This window comes from Pelodiscus sinensis, chromosome 32, assembly GCF_052426305.1.
Source record: "Pelodiscus sinensis isolate ZL-2025 chromosome 32, ASM5242630v1, whole genome shotgun sequence".
Classification (NCBI taxonomy): domain Eukaryota; kingdom Metazoa; phylum Chordata; order Testudines; family Trionychidae; genus Pelodiscus; species Pelodiscus sinensis.
Window position 1 is genome coordinate 11,214,695 of NC_143083.1, and position 14,507 is coordinate 11,229,201.

Here is a 14,507-nt window from a genome sequence, read left to right on the forward strand (position 1 = left end):
TCCTTTCAGATTTTGCCCAGAAAATGACAGACAATCCCATCAGGCAACCAAAACCTGCCTTTTTTACTAGGATTTTTAAAACAAAGCAACTGATACATTGATGATTTTCCTTCAAGTGATTGCTAGTGTCCATTTCATATCAGGTGTATATGCTCGCCATGTATGCCAATGCCAGAAGTTTTCCCTTAACTGTAATCTATAGGTGAGCAACTTCAGCATTCTCTGGAGTGGTACCTTCGTGGTGCAGTACAAGGCGTCGTTCACTCTGCCCATCCTTAGTTCCTTCTTGCCGCCAGTGACAGTGCTGGAAAGATGTTCCAAAGACGATGGAGCCAGGCTATTCTCAGTTGTGGCAAATGACAGAACGAGGAGATTGCCTAAGGGTGTGGCATGCCCTGATCCCCGGGTTTCAAACCATTCAATTGCTGTAAGTGTCTGATAAGAACGGCCAGATGGGGTCAGACCAAAGGTCCATCTAGCCCGGTATCCTGTCTGCCGACACTGGCCAATATCAGATGCTCTAGAGGGAGGGCACAGAACAGGAAATCGTGATCCCTCTCTTGTCACCCATTTTGAGACAAACAGGCTAGGGACACCATTCCTACCAATCCTGGCTAATAGCCATTGATGGGGCCTAACCTCCATGAATTTATCTAGCTCTTTTTTTAACCCTGTTAAAATCCTAGTCTTCACATCCTCTGGCAAGGAGTTCCACAGGTTGACTGTGCTGAGTGAAGAAAAACTTCCTTTTGTTTGTTTTTAAACCTTCTGCCTATTCATTTCATTTGGTGACCCTTAGTTCTTATATTGTGGGAATAAGTAAATAACTTTTACTCACTTTTCCACACCAGTCATGATTTCATTAGACTTCTATCATCTTCCCCCTTTAGTCTTCTTTTTTCTAAGATGAAAAATCCAAATCTTTTAAATCTCTCTTCATATGGGACCCGTTCCAAACCCCTAATAATTTTTGTTGCCCTTTTCTGAACCTTTTCCAATGCCAAAATATCTTTTTTGAGATGAGGCAACCACATCTGTACACAGTATTCAAGATGTGTGTAGACCATGGTTTTATAAAGCGGCAATAAGATATTTTCTGTCTTATTCTCTATCCCTTTTTAATGATTCCTAACATTTTGCTTTTTTGACTGCTGCTGCACACTGAATGGATGTTTTCAGAAAACTCTTCACAATGACTGCCCGATCTCGCTCGACTAGTTATAGCTAAATTAGTCCCCATCATCAGGGATCCTTATAACAGCTGTTTTGAGGTGACTTAGGTGAAGGGCACATAAGCGACCAAGTGTCACATTTATAAGCTCAAACCTCAGACAAAAGGGACATCTGTTTCTGGGCATGCCTAATGGAGTTAGCACTAGCTCTAACACGGGAGCAGAGATCCAACTCTGCCCTGAGCACTGCAATACTGGTGCGCAGAATCCTTCTGGTGCCACCTTCTTAGCTGATGCCGCTCTCCCTCCCCAGCTCCATCCAAGAAAATCTCCCATAAGGGAAATGAAAGGGTTGGGAGAGAGACAAGACCCACACTGGGCATCTGAACCCCTCCGTCAGGAAGTACAGCAGCACCTCAAGTCGAGTGGTTTAGCCCACCTCAAACCATGCCTTCTACACCATCAGCCAGAAGTCCCATTGACACCAGGGGCCTGCAGGCAGGAGCAGCCCAAGGCCGGCTGCGGCAGCTGGCGCCCCAGGCGGAACACGCGATTGGCGCCCGCTCCTGCAGGGTCGTCAATGGATTGACATCATCGGGCGCCCCGGACGGCGGCACCCTAGGCGGTGGCTGAGTCCACCTATAGTCATGGATTGCCCCTGCCTGCAGGCTGCCCGTACCGGCTTGGGCAAGTCCCCAGTCTAAAAGTAAATCCATTTTGGAGCCCCCTTTTAGCTGTCTCAGCAGCACCACTCCCTGTCCCAGAGAACATCCTGCCAGCATGGAGCCGTCATGCCTTAGAGAGAGGCCCATAAACGCCCTCTCCAGACCCAGGGCACATCATCAGGATTCTGAGTGCTGATGGATAGAGGCAACAAGGTGGGGGAAGTGCACATAGTCGATAGGATTAACCAATCAGGTTAATCACGTAGCAGACTGCATGTTGATATCCCTACGCTAAACATGGTAGGGTTGCCAGGTGTCCGGTATTCACCCGGACAGTCTGGTATTTTTGGCTCCTGTCCGGTAAAAAAAAATTCAGAGAATACTGGACACTTAAAATGTCTGGTATTTTCTGAATTTTTCCCAGGCCAGGAGGCAAAAACGCTAGGTAGCTAGCAACCCTACAACCACTCAGTGCCCTGCCTCTCCCCCACAACCTTCTCCAGGCTCCCCCAGTCCTCTGACCCCAGCCTCCATGCTTACCTGGTTCCCCAAGGCTGCCGGCACAAAATGGCTGCAGGCCAAAAGAACTAGGGGAAGCAATGCTTTCCCCTGTGTCTTAGTGCTCAAGCCCTGTTCCTATCCCTGCACTCACTCTTAAAGGGGACATGCTGTTTTAATGCTGCTTTTTTTTTTTTTTTTTTGCTTAAGTCCTTGGAGTCCCTTTTTATTTTTTTCTTCTATCTTTTTTGTCCCCTTTTTTCCCTTCCAACAGAATGTTTTCCCTTTTTTGGGCGGGGGGGAGGGGGAGGGGAGTGGTATTTATGTTTCAACCATCTGGCAACCTTAAAACGTAGTCCAAAAAACAATTCTTTATTTACCCTGGACAAGAATAAAATTCTGTGTCTACATTTTGAAATGTATTTCTAGTGAGCCTTGTCAGCCTGTTCTGAAATCCAGTGTGCTTAGCTTGTCAGGTCTGTGCCATCTCCTCTGTTCTCATTTAAACATAGCACTAGGCCCCGTTCTCTTAAACTATGCTTTGCTGACTCTAGCAGCTCTGCTTTCCTGCAACCGCCATAAGAGAAGAAAAATATGCAAGACTAGAAAGGCAAATCTTCCTCTTCCATCTGTGCACAACTACCTGTCAGACACCTACCAGCTGAGATGTCTGCACAACATCATGCTTCTAGCTGCCTGTGTCTCGTTAGCGTGGGTTTCAATACAACAGCAAAAGGATAAAAGGCTACTTCCACTGCCATCGTGAAGCTTCTGCAGGGGAAAAGATGTTACTTCATCCTTTTGGAGTTAATTTTGTCTTGTCTTTTCTTCAAACTGCCTTCTGGGCTAGGAGCTGAGCATGGCAGGACTTGCCTTAGTGCTGGAATTCGGCCAAGAGCTGAGCTTCCGGAGATAAAGGAGAAGGCCGGACTAAACAAAAGCCCCTGGCAAAGATGTAGGAGAAGAGCCTTCCATCTCTCTGGGAAAACTGAGACGGCTTTTCCTGCCTGTGGGTTTACTGAGCTGAAACGAGACAGGATCCGCTTGTGTGGGGGAACTGAGTAGAACAGGCCTAAAGTTGAGCCAGCGTGAAAGGTGTACCAAGCCCGGCCCCAGCGCAGTGTGAGAGCCTCCCTGTAATGGGGAAAAGTTTGCATTCGCCCAGCTGTGCGTGTCTGTGCAGTGCTGCTGAGGCTGGTGATTTTTTTAAACCAATGGGAGGCTTTGGTTGGGGCTGCTGGAGCCAGTCTCCAAACACACTGAGATATTCCAGACCCCTCCCCGTTTTGAGACCTCTGATGGGCTGTCCTCCCCGCAGACAGCACTCTCCTTCCCCCCAGCAATCTCAAGCCATTCTCACAGAGGGGGGAGGCAAGAGCCTACCAGCTCAGGAGACCCTTCTTCTCCCCCTTGTGTGAGCCAAAGGGCGAGGATGGCTCTGTTTCTCTGCCCTTCCTAGGAAGGAGCAGGGGGGACCCCACTGCAGTCCTGTGGGACGAGATGGGGAGGCGAAGAGCCCCAGGAGGTGTGGGGATGGAGCTGAATTACTGGTTGAGCAGGAGAGGGGACGGGCACCTGCAGCGGGGCCCAAACTCTCTTCCCTAGTGCAGGGCAGTGCAGCTCCTGCTAGTCCAAATGTCCTGACAGCAGCGATCCCAGGGGTGCTAGTTCAGTGCTGGCAATGCTGTGTGCCCCACACGTGTCCTGCTTCCGCTGAGAGGGGCAAAAAGGCTGTTGGGGGCGAGCTGCCCCACCACTGGGGCCTCCCCGGCTGGGTGGGTGCAATGCAGCCACCGTCCCACGTACACCCTCGATGCTGATGTCACAGAGAGGCATGGGGGGTGCGAGGGGTACAGTGGGTGCAGGGTGCCAACCATCCAGAAGTGTCCCAAAGTCTTCAGGAATAAAAGATCATCTTGAGATGAAACCACAGGGACCATATCCTGCCAAAAATGGCAACCTGGGATGGGTGCTGGGGGGGCTCTGAGGGGTGTGGATGGAGGGGCGCTCTGAGGGAGACAATGGATGCTGGGGGGCTCTGAGGGACATAGCCAGGGAGCGGGTGGGTGCTGGGGGGCTCTGTGGAGAGCAGCCAGGGAGGCTTTGAGGGGTGTGGGGGGCTTGAAGGGAGCTAGTGGGTGCTGGGGGGGCTCTGAGGGTGCAGATGGGGTGGCTGAGGGGCTGGTGGGTGCAGATGGGGGGCTCTGAGGGGGCTGGTGGGTGCCAGGGGCCTCTGAGGGGTGCAGGTGGGGGGACTCTGAGTGAGATAGCGGGTGCTGGGGGGGCTCTGAGGGTGCAGGTGGAGGGGGTGCTGAGAGAATGGTGGGTGCCAGGGGCCTCTGAGGGGTGCAGGTGGGGGGACTCTGAGTGAGATAGCGGGTGCTAGGGGGGCTCTGAGGGTGCAAATGGAGGGGCTCTGAGGTGGCTGGTGTGTGCTAGGGGCCTCTGAAGGGTGCAGGTGGGTGCTGGGGTGGCTCTGAGGTGGCTGGTGTGTGCTAGGGGCCTCTGAAGGGTGCAGGTGGGTGCTGGGGTGGCTCTGAGGTGGCTGGTGTGTGCTAGGGGCCTCTGAAGGGTGCAGGTGGGTGCTGGGGTGGCTCTGAGGGGGCTGGTGGGTGCTAGGGGGCTCTGAGGGGTGCAGGTGGGGGGACTTTGAGGGGGTGGTGGGTGCCAGGGGGTGCTGAGGGGGATAGTGGGTGCTGGGGGGCTCTGAGGGTGCAGATGGGGTGGCTGAGGGGCTGGTGGGTGCAGATGGGGGGCTCTGAGGGGGCTGGTGGGTGCTGGGGGGGCTCTGAGGGTACAAATGGGGTGGCTCTGAGGGGTGCAGGTGGAGGGGGTGCTGAGAGAATGGTGGGTGCTGGGGGGGCTCTGAGGGTGCAAATGGAGGGGCTCTGAGGGGGCTGGTGGGTGCTAGGGGGCTCTGAGGGGTGCAGGTGGGGGGACTTTGAGGGGGTGGTGGGTGCCAGGGGGTGCTGAGGGGGATGGTGGGTGCCAGGGGGCGCTGAGGGGGATAGTGGGTGCTGGGGGGGCTCTGAGGGTGCAAATGGAGGGGCTCTGAGGGGTGCAGGTGGGGGGACTTTGAGGGGGTGGTGGGTGCCAGGGGTTGCTGGGGGGGCTCTGAGGGGTGCAGGTGGGGGGGGCGCTGAGGGAACGGTGGGTGCGGGGGGGCTCTGGGGGACTCGCTGCCCGGGGATAACTTAGGGGACCAGCCCCCTGCTGCTCTAGAATTAATACAATCATTGATGTGACGTAATGGCGGGTTAGGTGCCCGGACTCGGGTGTTTCCGTCTCTGCTCGGGAGCGTGGGGGGGCACTCGGGTGTTTCCGTCCCTGCTCGGGCATCGCCGATGTCTCCCGCTGGCTCCGGGAAGGGGGCGAGGTTCTGTCCTCTTTTGCGCTCGGCTGTCCTCGGAGCTGTCCGAGAGCTCTCGGAGAGCTTCGGGGATCTCCGCCTTCGCTCGTGTATTTTCGGGAGAGGGCTCGGGTCTTTCCGCTAGACGTCGGCTCTTTCCGGCCTGTCTGAGGCTGCCGCTGGGCGGGACAGGGGGAGGCGCCGAAGCCGAACTAGTTGCTGCCTGGCGGAGGCAGGAGGGACGTGGGGCTGCGGCGCGCGGATGGGGCTGGCGGAGAGGTGGGTCCCGGGCTCGGTTCGTGGCTTTGTCGGAGCTTCCTTGGGTGCGGGGCATATGTCCCAGCCGGGGGAAGGTGAGCTGGGGGGGCTGTATGCATTGCACCCCCCGACCCTGGGGCGGTGAGCTGGGGGGGCTGTATGCATTGCACCCCCCGACCCTGGGGCGGTGAGCTGGGGGGGGCTGTATGCATTGCACCCCCCGACCCTGGGGCGGTGAGCTGGGGGGGGCTGTATGCATTGCACCCCCCGACCCTGGGGCGGTGAGCTGGGTGGGCTGTATGCATTGCACCCCCCGACCCTGGAGCGGTGAGCTGGGGGGGCTGTATGCATTGCACCCCCCGACCCTGGGGCGGCGAGCTGGGGGGGCTGTATGCATTGCACCCCCCGACCCTGGGGCGGTGAGCTGGGGGGGCTGTATGCATTGCACCCCCCGACCCTGGGGCGGTGAGCTGGGGGGGTCTGTGTGCATTGCACCCCCCGACCATGGGGCGGCGAGCTGGGGGGGGCTGTATGCATTGCACCCCCCGACCCTGGGGCGGTGAGCTGGGGGGGGGCTGTATGCATTGCACCCCCCGACCCTGGGACGGTGAGCTGGGGGGTCTGTGTGCATTGCACCCCCCGACCCTGGGGCGGTGAGCTGGGGGAGCTGTATGCATTGCACCCCCCGACCCTGGGGCGGTGAACTGGGGGGGGTTGTGTGCATTGCACCCCCCGACCCTGGGGCCGTGAGCTGAGGGGGGGGGCTGTGTGCATTTCATTCCCCCCGACCCTGGGGCGATGAGCTGGGGGAGCTGTGTGCATACAGACCCCCCGTCTGTATGCATTGCACCCCCGACCCTGGGGCGGTGAGCTGGGGGAGCTGTGTGCATTGCACCCCCCGACCCTGGGGCGGTGAACTGGGGGGGGTTGTGTGCATTGCACCCCCCGACCCTGGGGCCGTGAGCTGAGGGGGGGGGCTGTGTGCATTTCATTCCCCCCGACCCTGGGGCGATGAGCTGGGGGGGTCTGTATGCATTGCACCCCCCGACCATGGGGCGGTGAGCTGGGGGGGGGTCTGTGTGCATTGCACCCCCTGACTCTGGGGTGGTGAGCTGGGGGGGCCTGTATGCATTGCACCCCCTGACTCTGGGGTGGTGAGCTGGGGGGGCCTGTATGCATTGCACCCCCTGACCCTGGGGCGGTGAGCTGGAGGGTCTATGTGCATTGCACCCCCCGATCCTGGGGCAGTGAGCTGGGGGGGCTGTATGCATTGCACCCCCCGACCCTGGGGCGGTGAGCTGGGGGGTCTGTGTGCATTGCACCCCCCGACCCTGGGGCGGTGAGCTGGGGGAGCTGTATGCATTGCACCCCCCGACCATGGGGTGGTGAGCTGGGGGGTGTCTGTATGCATTGCACCCCCCGACCCTGGGGCGGTGAGCTGGGGGGTGTCTGTATGCATTGCACCCCCCGACCCTGGGGCCGTGAGCTGAGGGGGGGGTCTGTGTGCATTTCATTCCCCCCGACCCTGGGGCGGTGAGCTGAGGGGGGGGTCTGTGTGCATTTCATTCCCCCCGACCCTGGGGCAGTGAGCTGGGCGGGCAGTTTGCATTATACACACACCTCTCTTCCCCTGCCCCCTCACCCTGAGGTGGTGAGCTCTTGGGGGGGGGGGGAGTGCTGTGTGCATTGCCCTCCCCCGACCCTGAGGCTTAGTTGGAGGGGGTGTGCCTTGCACTCTTCCCCCCTGCCCTGGGGCAGTGAGCTGAGGGAGGTTGTGTGCATTTCACCCCCCAATCCTGTGGTAGTAAGTGGGGGAGGGGCTGTGTGCATTGCATCTCTCTGACCCTGGGCTGGTGAGCTGGGGGGGGGGGAGGGAGGTGTATTGCAGCCACCTCAGAGGGGCATGAGAGCCTTCTGTACTCGGTGCATCCCAAATGAGGCGCCCTGGGCATGTCTGAGGAGGGGGCTGCAGGAGGGGACTGCGGGTGCAGGGCAGGCAGTGGTGATTATGGGGGTCAGGATTTTAATGTGAACCCCCAAACGCGTGCTGAGCCAGGGGGTGTCGAGGCTGGCCTGGCAGTCAGGGGCCTGGCCTGGGAAGCAGCATGTGCGCAGGGAGGGGCGAACAGGGAAGCTTGTAGGGCACAGGCAGGCTCTTAGCGTGGGGTGCATTGGACATGGCTGTGAAGCGGAGCTCTGCAGGCAGTCCCAGTCATCTGCTCCCCGAGCACTTTGCTTGGCAGAGAGGGGTGGGTGGGTGTTGAGAGGTGCCCAAGGGCCCCAGCTGGGATCTGGACCACAAGGGGCTGGGCCCTGAGCAGATCTTAACAGAGAGAAACCCCACTGGGGCTTCAGGTCCCAAGAGGCGACGGGTTAGCGTTCGGGGGGATCGATCTACAAGCAAAGGAGCGTGATGGGGACTTGGCACAGCCCTTGTGGCTTTAGAGAGGAGGATGGTAGAGCAGGCAGTGACGTCTGTCTGTAGAGGCCTCGTTCGGGGGGGATCCTAGCAGCCTCGCCATGCACACTGCAGCTTGCAGCTCTGCCTGACGTCCCTCGAGGCTGCATTTAGCCCGTGGTGTCAGGCACAATCCTGCAGCCGCCTGCGAATGGGACGTGGGAGGGCGGAACGGTGGAGCCCCAAGATAGGAATTCACATGTTGTTTAGAGGGGAGGGGAGGGTCTCCAGGCAGAAAGCCTCTTTCTTTAGCTCAGGCCCGGGGACCGGATGTGGCCCTCAGCTTGCCTGGATCCAGCCCCCATGGCTCAGCCCTTCCCCAGCATTGGGGAGCCCACCCTGGTGTTCCAGCCCCCGGGGGCTGTAGTGCACAAAATCTGTTAGGCCTGGCCCACCCTAGGCTCTGGTGAGCAAGGGGAATGTGGGGAGTGTCTTTCTACTTCTCAGTGAGGGTTTTTTTTTTCTCCTGCTTCTCCCCGACTGACTTTTCTGTGGGTGAGTGGCCCCTGATCCGAAAAAGGTCCCCCACCCCTGCGTTAGCTTGTCAGCGGCAGCCGTGGCCTCTCTCGTCTTAACGACTTGCCTGGCTTGGTGTCTGCTCGCGTCTGTTTGGAAAGTTGAACGGTTAGACACGGGAATAACTGCCGGGCTGGGAAGGGGGCGCCTCTCTTCCTCCTCTGTTTGTGTTAGCAGCTGGGCCATTTTGTCTGTGCTGGCGTGAAATGATTCTGTAAAATGAAAGCTGGACTCAGGGAATTGGTGGAGGGAATTTATTGCTCTGATAAGGAGGGCTACTGAGGCACATGTCTTAAACTCACGCAGCTGGAAGATTTGATCTGAAGGGATGAGAAATGCAGGGATTTCTCTTATTCTTAATCCACTCAACCCTCCTCCCTGTGTAACTCCCCGAATTCCCAATCTAGCCACCGTATCTATCTGCCTTGTAAAAGACAGGGACAGACCTGCAGGGACGGACCTGTTTACAATACATTTTGCAGGTTCATCCCTCAGATCACAGGAACGCTTGTCAATCTCGTTGGAAGGAACTTTATTCCGTCTCCACTGCCTCCCAAGTCTGGTATTTAACGTTGAGATGGGGAGTAACATCCTGTGGCAGTGCATGGGGTCTGGGCAGTCAAAGTCCTTCTGTTGCTGTCCGAGAATGAGAAGGTGTGAGGACCTGTGGTCCCTCTAATTTTTTCCACCCGTGTGCAGAATAAATTTTGTTATGCGCACCAAGGCATGCACTGAAGTGCACCACCCATAGGAATGCATGCTTCCGGCTGTGGGCACTCTGCTAAGCAGCTGGGTGGCATTTGAATCTCTCCTGGGTGGCCACCCCTCGGGAACACTGGTGAGGACCCTGAAATAATATGGCCATTCATGCTGACAATGTCTCCCTGGGACCTTTCTAGTGACAGGAATGGAAGAGCGACCTCCTCTGCTCCCCAGCGTTATTTCTTTTCTTTTTAGAGCAGTTCTCAGTACCACCAGGAAATGCACTCTGCGACTCGGGCTGCAGGAGCAGAGAACGAAGGCAGCTGAGTAAATACAGCCAAAATCATTTTCCTGCTCCTCCCCCACCCCTCCCAGTTTAACATGAGAGGATAAAGTGGTGCTGGTCCATCCTTCAGACTGTGTTAGCCCTCGTTGCAGTCACTAGCATCTCTAGTATGTGGGACAGGCCAGGTGGCAGTTGGATTTCTTCAGCGATAATCTTTGTACTTTGACCTCTTGGGCTTGTTTCTCAGGTTCTGCTACATGACTCAAAGTAGCTGTCACTGTATCTCCAGCTCTCCTTACTTGCACCTTGGGCACTTGAGGGCAATTACTCCAAACCTCCCATTTTGAACTCGGAACATTAATCAACTTTGCTCTTAGAACGGGGGGGGGGGGGAATCCCCTTCCTCTCTCAGCTGACTGTCTTTGGACCAGAAACTCTGGGTTGAGAGAGAAGCCCGAAATCAAGTGGGATGCAAGGAGGTTGCTCCGTGCATCAATCAAGGAATTGATGCGTGCTTCCAGTGGAAAATATTTATCATATTGGAGGCTCCGATGATTCCTGAAAGAGAATCTGGAGCTGCTGCGAATTGAGTGAAGGGAGATACAAACAATGAACTCCGAGTCAGACTTGCTCCCTCAACTCGGTGAACTTGGGCATAATTCCTCATCTTTCAGGGAACAGAATGTTATTCCCAGCTTTCTGAATACTTTTCTTATTGTCTTTGGAGTCATTTGTGAGTGGCGAATGATATGTCGAAAATTCAGTTAGCGTTCTATTCTGAAATTAGTGCTTCCAGAAAACCAAGCATGCGAAGAAAAAACTTCGAAAATGGAGGTGATTTAATCTGGCTACTCTGGGATCCAAATGAAGGGCTAACTGAGCCATGGGACTGTTGTTGTATTCGGCCCGTTGTTTCTTTTATTCCCTTCCAAACATCTCAGATGCCCCGTGGCTTCGACGGTTTCAGTCACAAAGCCAAAGGTGTCTTCGTTAACACTACAAAAGTTCGGGCAGGAAGGAACGTCTCCTTTACGCGCACATAGAGTAATAGTCACGGACAGGAGGAGACATCCACCCCATGCTTCCTGAACCCGGCTATGTCATCGTTGCAGATGAAAGGTGTGTTCCTTACTTGCGTTCAAACCCAGTTCCCCTGTAGGCTTTTGTTGGAGCCGCTAAACTGAGTTTAAAAACCTGAATTGCTGAGTGAAGCGCATACCGCTGTAAGACTCGGCGAGAGATTATGTGGAACCAGGCAGGAGAGCATGACTGCAGCCCACACACAACAGAGGCCTCCAAAGAAAGAGATCCTTTGTGGTGCTTGGCAGTGTGAAGGCCAGTAATCCTGGACCTGGATATATTTCATGTCACGGAGCAGTAAGGAGGCCTCCAGCATGCCTGGGAGGGTCATGACTATCACCTGCCAAGAAACTGGAGAGCTTCAAACACTTTTTGCCTTTTGGTTCCCACTTGTCTGTGGTGGGAGCCAGTCATTTTATTCCATCTCTTGCTGAACTATATGGATATTCCCCAAGTAAATACTTCTCACTTCTACACACGTCTGCCCTTCCTTTGTGCTCTGCCCCTCCCAGAGTTTTTTGCATTGTCTGCCCTCCTCTCATCTCTTGCTCAAACACTCCTATGAATGGGCTCTTTCCAGCAAGACTTCCCTAGAACCTGCCCCCATCCTTCCATTCTGCGAGTGCCTTGAATCTCAAGCTCAGTAGGGTTATGCCTGTTTGGGACTTGGATGGGAAACCTCCCAGGGAAACCTAGCTGCTGCCAGAGGTGGTGCCTTGTGAGTGGTGCACTTGTGAGCCAGCACTTGGGGAAGGAGGGAGGCGGGTGCACTGTGCTGTTTGGCATGTTATCGTTGAGACGGTTATTGATTGTGTAGCCATGGGCGTTACAAGGTGCCTGGTGTAATTTTCCAAAATCCCATCCGCGTCGTTCGGTGCCTAACGACCTTTGACAGCGTGGCCCCGTGACCTTCAAGCGCTCTGATTGAGTTCGTTTTCAGTCCTAGATTGGAGGGAAGTGGGAAAAAGCTCTTCTGTGCTTCCGCTCCCATTTGGTTTCACAGCTTTCAAGGAACTAGTCCAATGAAGAAAATGCTCTCAGGGCCCTTGCTAGCGAACCTGACTCCCTAGGGAGTAGAGGTGCAAAAGCTTTTCTGCACCACAAAAGGGGGCGCTCCCTAAGGGACGAGAGAAATCCCAGCGTTCGTGCTGTGGCAGAGACACGTACTGCAGCACAGGACTTGTTTATAATATCTGGCTTGAGCTGAGCTACAGGTTTTCATAGAAGCCCAGGGCTGGAAGAGACCTCAGGAGGTCATCAAGTCCAGCCCCCTACCCAAGGCAGGACCAAACCCAACTGAAACCTCTAGGGATGGAGGTTCTACCCCCTTCCTAGGGAACCCATCCCAGTGCTTCCCCACCCTCCTAGTTTTTCCTAATATCCAACCTAGTCCTCCACCACTGCAACCTGAGACCGTTGCTCCTTGTTCTGCCATCTGTCACTACTGAGAACAGCCTCTCTCCCTCCTCTTTGGAACCCCCCTTCAGGAAGTTGAAGGCTTCTCTCAAATCCCCCCTCGCTCTTCTCTTCTGCAGACTAAATAAGCCCAAATCCCTCAGCCTCTCCTCGTAGGTCACGTGCTCCAGCCCCCTCATCATTTTGGTTTCCCTCTGCTGGTCCCTCTCCAATACATCCACATCCTTTCTATAGTGGGGGACCCAGGACTGGACGTAATACTCCAGTTGTGGCCTCACCAGTGCTGAATAAAGGGGAATAACAGCTTCCCTAGATCTGCTGGCAATGCTCCTCCTAATGCACCCTAATATGTCGTTAGCCTTCTTGGCTAAAAGGGCATCCTGTTGACTCATATCCAGCTTCTCATCCACTGTAATCCCCAGGTCCTTTTCTGCTGAACTGCTACTTAGCCAGTCAGTCCCCAGCCTGTAACAATACTTGGGATTCTTCCATCCCAAGTGCGGGACCCTGCATTTGTCCTTGTTGAACCTCATCAGATTTTTTGGCCCAATCCTCCAATTTGTCTCGGTCACTCTGGACCCTCTCCCTGCCTTCCACCGTATCTGCCTCTCCTCCTAGCTTAGTTTTCCTGCCGTTCTGTCTATAATCAAAAAAGCTGCGCTCTTCGAGCCAGGGGGAGGGTTCCTGGCTGCAGGACTGGGTTTTTGTTTAAAAGATTTTAGATTACAGGAAGTTTTGGCCTTTGTGTCGGTTTTCATAGTTTCAAATTTAAAAGGTTTAGTTAAAAAAAACGGTTTAAATAAAAACTGAATTTAAATAACAAAATCCACATGTTTGCTTTATCTAGTGGTGGGGAGTTTGCCAGAAGCTGAGAATGCGCCTCTTGATTGCCTGTCCTGTTCACAAGGCCACCCTGAGGGTTTATGGGGCCCCGTAAGTCAGTGGGGGATTCTAGGGGCTGTGGGTTTTGTGGGGGAGCTAAGTGAATTCACAGTATCCGAGGGGAGGGGGAGGGAAATCGCTATCTTTCCCCAATGTTGAAGCACCTGCATGCCCAGGCGTGAGCGTGGCCTGAGTCCCTGGCTGATTGCCCTGTTCTGGCACTCTCCAAAGCGTTGGAGCGTCTGGCTCCCTCCAAACCTGTATTTATGGGATTTGGCGCATGAGCCGCATCCCTTAGCACAGAATCTGTCATCTGCTTTCCATTGGGCACGGAGGTTTCCTGAGCTGCGGTTGTCACTGCGCACGCACAGTTACTTGCCCGGATTGGCAGCGGGATGTAGAACAACCGTCTCCTCTGGAGAGGACAGGATGCAGATGCTGGGGATGCAGACTTCTGTGCTTTGAACGGGTTTTACGTGCTCCCTTCCCCCCCGCCGCTGCACAAAAAGCTGGGTTTGGCTGAGCCAGCTGGCTGGTATGGGGTTGCTTTAGCCTCTCTCTGAATTCAGTTGAGCGGTAGCCCTGTGCGTTTGAATGAATGCATGATTGTCGGCGGCCCTGTGGAACTTGTCTCCCCGCCTGTGTGTGTTTGCGGCTGCGTGGGGGGCCCCACAGTGGAAGAGCAGACGCCAGGCTGAGGGGAAGACATCAGAGTAGAGTTGTCTGGTTATCGGCACCCCCCACCCCGTGCCCTCCTGGAGCGGTTGGATCTTCTCTCCGGAGAGGCTCCTTGCTGCAGCTCATTAAATCGGATTGTTCTCGCAGATGTGGTAGATGCCCTGTTCCCCTTTTAGCTGGAGAGGCGCTAACCCCAGTGCGCCTCTTCTGGAGCAGAATGGCGGGCTTTCTCCTGGGACTTGCTCTCCACGGCAGGGGGTTAACTGGTTCATTCCTTGGCAGCCTGCGCCCTTCCTGGCTTGAGGCAGCTGCACAGTGCTGCTCAGACTCCCCCTGCCCCCCCTCCCCGCCATTGCTGGGGCACTTGCTGCCACTGGAGGGGCAGAGTCTGGGGATGGAGGCGCTTACCTGGCTCCGTGCCTCCCGCTCTCCCAGGCGCCGCCCCTGCTGCTCCCATTGGCTGTGATTCTGACCAACGGGAGCAGCGGGGAAAGTCTCCAGTTGTGCAGGAAACCGCTCTGCTATTTCCCCAGCTGGCGGGGAGGGC

At 55.7% G+C, this 14,507-nt stretch overlaps 1 protein-coding gene across 3 annotated transcripts in view; it reads left to right on the forward strand.

The window, feature by feature from the left end:
• The first annotated feature begins 5,807 nt into the window (after positions 1-5,807).
• The window catches only part of PIK3R2 (phosphoinositide-3-kinase regulatory subunit 2), a 35,806-nt gene continuing 27,106 nt past the window's right edge, over positions 5,808-14,507 (forward strand). For 2 of the 3 annotated variants that reach the window (XM_075902924.2, XM_075902926.2), the window contains exon 1: positions 5,808-5,963. The gene's annotated coding sequence lies outside the window, so the exon portion shown is untranslated. Of the gene's footprint in view, positions 6,038-14,507 lie in introns of all 3 variants that reach the window. The other variant, XM_075902925.2, reaches the window with a different exon arrangement.